Here is a 9,709-nt window from a genome sequence, read left to right on the forward strand (position 1 = left end):
ATCTCCATGTTTAAGAAATCGTCCTGCACAGAAGCATCATCGTCAAACATAGTAGATAAACCATAAAAATTCTCACCTGAACGCAAAGTGACGACGCTCAAGTGTTCTTCGGATTCAATAGCGTTTGATGGAGTTCCCAATTGCTCTTCAGCTAGTAACTTGAAGATCAAGCCTACTTGATGCTCTATGTTCTTAATGGAGGCTTGTTGACTTTCAAGTACCCTCTCTGTTTGTTGGAATCTATCATCAAGACTTGTAATGAACCTCATCATCAGCTCCTCCGACACTAACTCTTCATCTTGAGTTAAAGGTGCAAGATTAGGCTGCTGATGTGGTTGCTGAGATTTTGGTGGTTCTGGGCCATCTAAGCTCCATCCAAAGGGTGAATGAGTGCTCCACTCTTGATTGTAGGTGCTTCCATACGAGTCATTTGGCCAACTTCCCGTATAATTCACCTGTTCATAGTTATAAGAATAATGAGCAACATCACTTTATAATGGACAATCATTACTCAAATGTAAACCACAACAAAATTCACAAAAAAACTTGAGATGAAAGAATAGGAGTGGAGAGTTGATCGGTAGCCCTGCAAAACGATTCCACTCGAGCTTCTAAAGATGCATGGGTATCCCAGTTTTTAGCACTCTCTTGGTTCCTAATCCCATTTTCCAACGCATCATACAAAGAGTTTGAATTTAACATTGAACCTCCTTATCATTCACTACCTGAATCATAAACTTAACTAAATAAATATATACAAACAAAACAGAAATAAAATAAAAAAATGGCTAAATTAACAAATACCAAATTTCACTCTAGTTTTCAAACATTCCCCAGCAATGGTGCCAAAAACTTGATGTGTGCTATTTGTGTTAGCTAAAATCTAAACCAGTGTACCGATCGATGCAGTCTAGCACTAATGGCGAGTATCAAGGTCGTATTCCTTGGAAAAGTGAAAGCCCAGAGTTACTTCTTTGTTCTTTGTTATATTAACCTAAGATGAATGATGTGTGCTAAGTCAAGGAAGACTATGACCTAAGGCAGTGTACCTATCAGTGGAGTATAGCTAACGGTGAGTACCAAGTGTCGTATTCCCCAAAGAACGTGTGAACCTAAATCTACTCAATCTTCTATGTTATCTAATCACAAAAAATAAATGGTGTTGATGAATAATTTCTAAATTAACTAATAGCTACTCTAATTGTTGTCGAACTATGTATACTAGGGAATGATTAATTCAAGTAAAGGAATAACCCTTTGGGAATTCTTGTCTCTAAGGAATGGAAACTAAAGGTGGAATTGATTGATTGAATCCAATTTCCGTGGGAAAATCTCTACACAATTAATGCCTTTCTCAAGGACACTAACATCTTAACTTAGATTAATTAGGTTGAAATCTCTTCCTAACTCTAATTACCCAAATTAGCATTATGTACCATTTAACACTATTGAGAGTTGTTAATTCTCAATCCAGTAGAACGAACACCCTATCTCTAGGCGAATTCAATTCTAGGTTGCAAAGGACAATCCAAACCTAAACGTCTTTCTCAAGATCATTCAAATTTCAAAAATCATTCAACAAGATACGAAGAACAAATCAATAAATACTTCCATTGCAAACTAATATTGGCAATCAATACGACAAAAATCCCTAGATAAAGAATCCCAATGGGTTAATAAGTTTAGCTAATCATGTTCATAATCATAACCAACAAGAAATCAATTACAAAAGAAATGAGTAAAGGTAGAGGAACCCGAATACACCCTTGGATAAGAGTGAATAGCTGAAATTCCTCGTGCCCAATTTTGGATCGATTCTTGTTCCTCTTACTCGGATTGAAACCAATCGACCTCGCCAATCTTTGATCTTCGAAGAGAATCCAAGTGAAACCTTGATCCAAGTCTCCTTTTCTCTTAGTTTCAACTCAGAAAACCCTTAGACAGAGAAAAAGATGAGTTTTTGACGTTCTGACCCTAGCTGCCTCCCTTTTTTTATTTTCTTTCTTTTTAAATGAATTTGACCAGCTGCCATGAACATGGCCGTGTTGATGACTGTGTTCCCAACACGTTCTGGTGTTGATGCCCGTGTTACTCTCTGTGGCCGTGCTCCCTAAAAACCTTTTTTTCTTTGATGTTTGTTGCATCCAACACAGGCGTGTTGGGAACACGGCCAGTGTTGAATCCAACACGGCCGTGTTAACCTTCCTCATGGGCATACTTAGCTTGTTTCGGCAGCTTTGACGTCCAATTATGCTCCAATTCTTCCCTTTATCATACTTTGACTTCTTTTGGACCTAATGCACACAAACAAACACATAGGGTGAGTGTTGGGACCAATTCACATCCAAATATACATAAAATCAATCTTAAAAACCCCATGTAGCTGTATGTATTTTACGCACATCAAATAACCCCACACTTAGCTCATTGCTTGTCCTCAAGCAATCAAAAGTAAAATAAGGAAATTAAACCACTAAGGAACAACACTTGAACTGACAGACAAGCTAGGGAGCTCCTGCACATATCCTTAACAAGCACAAGTCAAACAAAAAGAAATGAAGCAATCAATTCAAGTATCATAACCAAGATGCCAATAATTCGCAAAACACTATCTCAATAAAATTATTCAGAACCAGCTCCTCACCAGATTCACTCTAAATCACTCAAAGTGTTTAAAAGATAGTGTTTAATCGCTCAATGCATCAACTACTGCCTTACTTACTATATGCTTGCTCTTAAATCCTACTCCTACCAGTTATGGAGAGTCAACAACCATGTCAAGAGGTCTTTATAAAGGTTGTAATGAGGATTAGGTAAGGGTAGGTAAATTTGGTTAGAGTTGAACCTATGGTGTTCTGCAATAAAATACATGACCTGCACACAAGCCACAATGATCACAAGGGGTAAACAATGGACAGTAGTCCAAGGTGGGAAATAGGAATAACGTCGAAATGTAAACTCCGAGAAGCAATTAAACAATTAGCTTACTTACTTTCTTTCTTTTCATCACCCTTCCCTTTTATTCTTCTTATTATTTTTTTTTCTTCTTCTTTTTTTTCATCTCTTTTTCTTTTCTTTTTCATAAGGGAAGAACATGTTCTTTTGGATTGAAGTAAGCTACTACAAGATTCCAACGCTATTCCCAAGATAAATATTCCCAATAAAAACAACTCATGTGCAGAATCATAACCCAAAGCAGAATAAAACTAAGTGGCAATGAAATATGATAAAAAATGGTGAAAGAGGGGGTTATCTATAAAATCAATAAACGAATGAAGGCTATTTGGCTAGAATGAAAAACCTAAGTGCCTCTATCATACCAAAGTGTTAAACTCTCCTTATGGCCCTCACAAGCATTACCGAGCAAGTTCTAAAAGTAAAGATAGTGATTGGCACTCTCAACAAGAAATAAATACAAGCAGATAAAGTGTATGCTTACAATTTAGGCTCAATTTCTCATAAATGTGCTTTTGAGTAGGTTCCAAACAAAAATCATCAAAACAGAATTAGATAAACTAAAGCAACTTAGTACAAAACTCAAACTAATTATCTTACATTCTTCCATAAGACTCAACACTATCGGTTTTACCCGATCACATGGACATAAACAGGATTTCCAAAAACAAGTCAACAGTAAAAGCATCGAAACAAAGTGAAAAATATTCAAAATTTTTACAAAATGTTGCACAAAGAATAAACAAATAACTGAGATGGGATAATTGAAATGGATATAAATTTCATATACAAAATAATAAAACATGAAAGCAAGTGTATATTAATATCACCACCCCACACTTGAAGGACACACTGTCCTCAGTGTACAAAATATAAGAAATGCAAAAGGAAAAAGAAATAATACTGCCCTGACTATAGCTTCGGGGTGAAAAGAGGTGCATCATCAGGTATATCAGGGCGTTGGCTGGTCTGTGGTGGAGGAGTGGCTGCTCTCTGAGGATTAGAAGTAGTGTCACATGCAGGAGCAAAAACCAACTGTAAAACCTAATCACCTAAGTTCACATAATTCAAACAAAAATTAATACCCAAAATGGAAAGAAAAAAATGAAAACTAAAGAATTAAAATGAAAATAAAAGAAACACGCTTCTTTAAAGTCATAAGCTGGACTTTATTCTTTTCTTTGAATCAGAAATGGAGCGCCCAATTCACACGCTCCTCTATATCTAGTGACCCTCCAAGGTAATGCTTCAACCTCTACCCATTAACCTTGAAATTTCCCTTTTCCGGATGATGCACTTCAACCGCACCATAAGGGAAGATTTGCATCACTATAAATGGCCTCGACCGACAACTCTTCAGCTTCCCTGGAAATAAACAGAGACGAGAGTTAAATAACAACACACTATCTCCTACGTTAAATTCTTTCAAATTTTTCAATCGCTTGTCATGCCATTGTTTGGTCTTCGCCTTGTAGATTGTTGAATTTTCATAGGCTTGTTGATGCCACTCCTCTAGCTCATTTATTTGCCACTGCCTTTGTGTACCTGCGCTATCCAAATCAAAGTTAAACGATTTAAGTGCCCATAACACTTTATGTTCTAGCTCCACAAGTAAATGACAACCTTTTCCATACACAAGCCCAAAGGGAGTGAACCCTATAGAAGTCCTATAAGCAGTTCTAAATGCCTATAAAGCATCATCTAGCTTTGTAGTCCAATCTTTCCTATTGGCTCCTACAGTCTTCTCTAAAATGCGCTTAAGCCCCCTATTAGTAACCTCTACTTTCCCACTCGTTTGTGGGTGATAAGGTGTGGAGAATCGTTGAGATACTCCATATCTTTTAAGCACTTTCTCAAGTTGGAGAATTACAGAAATGGGTTCCCCTATCACTAATTAATGCTCAAGGTGTTCCAAACCTAGAGAATAGTCTTTTAAGGAACCTCACAACTACCCTACATCATTAGTAGGCAAGGCTTGTGCCTCAGGTCATTTAGAAAAATATTCAACAGCCACCATTATATACTTGTATCCATACGAAGAAGGAAAAGGACCATAAAATCAATGCCCCAAACATCAAAAATTTGCAACACTTGTATACTATGTTGGGGCATTTCATCTCGGGTAGAAATATTACCTGACCGTTGGCATGCATCACAAACCTGGACATATGCTCGTGCATCTTGGAAGATAGTCAGCCAATAAAAACCAACATCCATAACCTTGAGAATTTAAAATATTACCTGGCTGTATGGTTTGCGGCTTGGTGTCCACCAACCGGTCCCTCATGACAATGCTTGAGAATTTGAATGATCTCCTCCCCATATACACACCTTCTGATAATTTGATATGCACAAATTCTAAACAAGAAAGGGTCGTCCCAAATGTAATACTTTAAGTCAGCAAAGAATTTCTTCTTTTGCTGGCCCGTCATACCTTTTGGGAGTACCCTTGCAGCCAAATAATTTCCATAATCAGAAAACCAAGGAATAGCATTTGCCACCTGCATTGAGCATAGGTGCTCATCCGGAAAGAAGTCATCGATCTCTTTCTTATTAAGCTCCTCCAAGTGCGGGTTCTCTAATCGAGAAAGATGGTCTGCTGCAAGATTTTCAGCTCCTCGTTTGTCCTTAATTTCCAAGTCAAATTCCTGTAACAGAAGAACCCAACAAATCAATCTTGGCTTAGAATCATGCTTTGAAAATAAATACCTTAAAGCAGAATGATCCATGTAAACAATTGTCTTTGACAGCACAAGGTAGGAATAGAATTTGTCAAAAGCGAACACGACAGCTAGGAGCTCCTTCTCTGTGGTTGTATAGTGTTCTTGGGCATTTGTAAGTGTCTTGCTAGCATAGTAAATAGGCTGGAATTTCTTCTCCTTGCGCTGGCCTAAAACAGCTCCAACTGCAAAATCACTAGCATCGCACATAAGCTCAAAGGGCAGCTCCTAATTAGGAGAAACCATGATGGGAGCCGTGGTTAGTTTTTCCTTTAATAACTCAAAAGCTTTTAAACAATCATCATCAAATTCAAAGGTATATCTTTTACTAGCAATTGATTTAAAGGCCTAGCAATCTTAGAAAAGTCCTTAATGAACCTTCTATAGAACCCTGCATGCCCTAAGAAACTTCTAACAGCCCTAACCGAAGTAGGGGGAGGTAGTTTACTTATAACTTCTACTTTAGCTCTATCTACTTCCAACCCTGCATGTGACACTTTATGTCCTAAGACTATACCCTCTTGGACCATAAAATGACATTTTTCCCAATTCAACACAAGTTTAGCTTCAATATACCTAGCTAACATCCTTTCCAAATTTTGCAAACAATGGGAAAAAGAGTTACCAAATACAGAGAAGTCATCCATGAAGACCTCCATCGACTCCTCTATCATGTCATGGAAAATGGCCATTATACACCGCTGAAAGGTCGCAGGCGCATTACACAAGCCAAACAGCATCCTCCTATAGGCAAAAGTGCCATAAGGACGAGTGAATGTCGTCTTCTCTTGGTCTTCTGATGCTCTAGGAATCTGAAAATAACCAGAAAAACCGTCAAGGAAACAATAATACTTATGGCCTGAAAGCCTCTTAAGAATTTGATCGATAAAAGGAAGGGGAAAGTGGTCCTTTCAGGTTGCGTCATTCAAGCGGCAGCAGTCTATGCAAACCCGAAAGCCCGTTACCGTTCGTGTAGGGATCAGCTCCTCCTTTTTATTTTTCACCACTGTCATGCCCCCTTTCTTGGGAACCACCTGCACAGGACTCACCCAAGCACTGTCAGAAATAGGGTAAATTAAACCTGCATCAAGAAGTTTAATTACCTCCTTTTTAACCACCTCTTTCATATGAGGGTTCAACTGCCTTTGTGGCTACACCACTGGTTTGATCTCATCCTCCATCAAAATCTTATGAAGGCAGTAACTCGGGTTTATTCCTGGTATGTCAGCCGTCATATATGCAAATGCCTTTGCATACCTTCTCAAAATACACAGCACCATCTCCCTCTCCTCAGGTGTGAGATGAGTGGAAATAATAACCGGTAAGTGCTTTGCTTTATCTAGGTAGGCATACATTAAGTGCGCTGGCAACTTTTTCAACTCAAGAACGGGCGGCTCCTCCAAAGAAGGCTTCAGCTTCATTACTCCTGACCTGTCAAGATCAACAAAACCATCAGTCTTTTCATCATCAACATCAGCAGCTAATAAGTGCTCTAGCTGCTCCAACACTTGTTCATTGGATAAATTATCCTCATTTTCTTGCATTGCCACTTGCAAAGGATCATCAATCATTATTTCTTGCAATTGAGATTCCACAATATTATTGATAAAATCAATCGAACAAACAGTACCATCATGCTCATATGGGTATCTCAAGGATTTAGTCAAATCAAATGTAATGCTCTCATCATCTACCCTAAGTTCAAGCTTTCCACTATTAACATCTATCAAAGCTTTAGATGTAGCTAAAAATGGTCTACCTATGATCAATGGGACATCACTCTCACCATTCATATCCATGACAACAAAATCCATAGGAAATATAAATTTGTTAACTTTAACTAGCACATCCTCTATAATCCCTTTCGGATACTTAACAGTTCTGTCTGCTAGTTGTATACTCATCCTGGTAGGTGTTAGCTTAGAAGTGCTTAGTCCTAACTCCTCAAACAATGAACTAGGCATCAAATTGATGCTAGCTCCCAAATCAGCTAATGCTAGCAATTTCAATTTATCCCCAATCAAACAAGGTATAGTAAAACTCCCTAGATCGCGTCGTTTGACTGGAATCTTGCTCTGAAACACTGCTGAGCATTCTGCATTCAAGGTCACCAATCCCAAATCCTCTAATTTCCTTTTGTTGCTTAGAATTTCTTTTAAAAACTTTGTATACTTTGGCATCTGTGAAATAGCTTCAACAAAAGGCAAGTTAATCCGCAATTGTTTAAAAAGATCTAAAAATTTACCGAATTGCTTATCAACTTTATCCTGCTTGAGTTTTGCAGGATATGGAATGGGAGGTTGGTATGGCCTCAAGGGGATCTTCTTCAAATCCTCCTTCTCTTCAACTACTCCCTTTTCTTTCTCCTCAGGCTTAGATGGACTAGGAAGTTCCTTACCTGATCTCAAAGTAATTGCTTTGGCATGCTCCTTTGGATTAGACTTTGTGTTACTTGGAAGCGTGCCTGGCTGCCTCTCAGCCATCATCCTAGACAACTGCCCAATTTGAGTTTCTAAGTTCTGAATTAAACCTTGTTGATTCCGAATGGTAGTGTCCGTTTGTTGAAATATGTTCTCTGAAGTTGCAATGAACTTTGTCATCAACTCTTCCAAGTTAGGTTTCTTCTCTTGACTACCTTCTGGTTGATGGGGAACAGAATGCATAGGTTGTTGTGGATGCAACCTCTGATATCCTGGTGGACCTTGGTTATTGGAATTCCTCCATCCAAAATTAGGATGATTCCTCCACCCTGGATTGTATGTATTACTGTAGGGATCATTATGCTGCCTACCTGCATAATCAACATGCTCAACGTTAGAAACATTAGTAGGCATAAAAGATGCAAATATACCTCCCGCTTTACAATTGGCACTGTAATGCGGTCCACCACAGAATTCACATCCGGGCTGAACTGCTTCGACCGGCATCTGAAGTTCTATCTTTTTAGAAAGTAGCTCTACTTGTGCCGCCAAGGCTGCTGTAGGATCTGCCTCAGCCCGATATACAATGGGCTTTGGACCTTTAGCCCGTGGAGTTTGCCACTGATAAGTGTTGATGGCCATCTCTTCTATCAAATCCTGGGCTTGCTCAGGTGTTTTGCTATTGATAGCTCCCCCTGCAGCTGCATCTACCATTTGTCTAGTGGCTATATTCATGCCACTATAGAATGTCTGCACTTGCATCCAGAGAGGAAGACCATGGTGTGGGCAACACCTTAACAAGTCCTTGAAGCGCTCCCAGGCTTCGTACATCGATTCTCCTTCACCCTGCACAAAAGAAGATATGTTTTTTTTGCATTTGAGCAGTCTTAGCAGGAGGAAATATTTATTCAAAAACTTTTCAGCCAAAGAAGTCCAGGTAGTGATCATTTTCGGTGGCAAGGAGCCATCTTTTCGCTCTATCCCTCAAGGAAAAAGGAAACAGTCTCAACCGTATGGCATCATCAGTTGTTCCATTAATCTTAAAGGTATCACATATTTCCAAAAAGTTGGCGATATGCTCGTTCGGATCTTCACTCGCCAATCCTCCAAGTTGCACCGTATTCTGTATAATCTAGATTACATTCGGCTTTATTTCAAAATTATTGGCTGCCACGGGAGGCCTCACTATCCCAATTTGCGTCCTTGCTAGAGAGGGCCTAGCAAACTCGTACATGGTCCTTTCATCATTACCTCCATTTGCATTGTGGTTCTCCATCTCACTAGTTTCACGAACAGGAATCTCTGCTTCAATCTCCTCCTCTACTGCCTGCATACGCCTCCTTAGCAATTTAAAAGAGCGCTCGGGTTCAGATAAAGGCTCTGTAAAATTAGGATTAGAGCTCCTAGTCATAAACTACCTGAGCACAATAAAGAACAACAACACCAAAAAATGGGATAAGAACAAAACTATACACAGAAAACAAATTATGAACAAAAAGAGAAATGACTAGACTAACAAATATTAAAATTTCAATTTAGTTCACAGAAAACCGTTCCCCGGCAACGGCGCCAAAAACTTGATGTGTGCTAAGTCAAGCAAGACTATGACCTAAG

The 9,709-nt window shown here is 38.9% G+C and overlaps 1 non-coding gene across 1 annotated transcript; it reads left to right on the forward strand.

Annotated features, from left to right (window-relative positions):
* Positions 1-8,867: 8,867 nt before the first annotated feature.
* LOC112534214 lies at positions 8,868-8,974 on the forward strand. The gene has a single exon (XR_003078515.2). It is a non-coding gene; the product is annotated as a small nucleolar RNA R71 (small nucleolar RNA).
* Positions 8,975-9,709: the final 735 nt, after the last annotated feature.

Source organism: Ricinus communis, chromosome 3 (assembly GCF_019578655.1).
Source record: "Ricinus communis isolate WT05 ecotype wild-type chromosome 3, ASM1957865v1, whole genome shotgun sequence".
Classification (NCBI taxonomy): domain Eukaryota; kingdom Viridiplantae; phylum Streptophyta; class Magnoliopsida; order Malpighiales; family Euphorbiaceae; genus Ricinus; species Ricinus communis.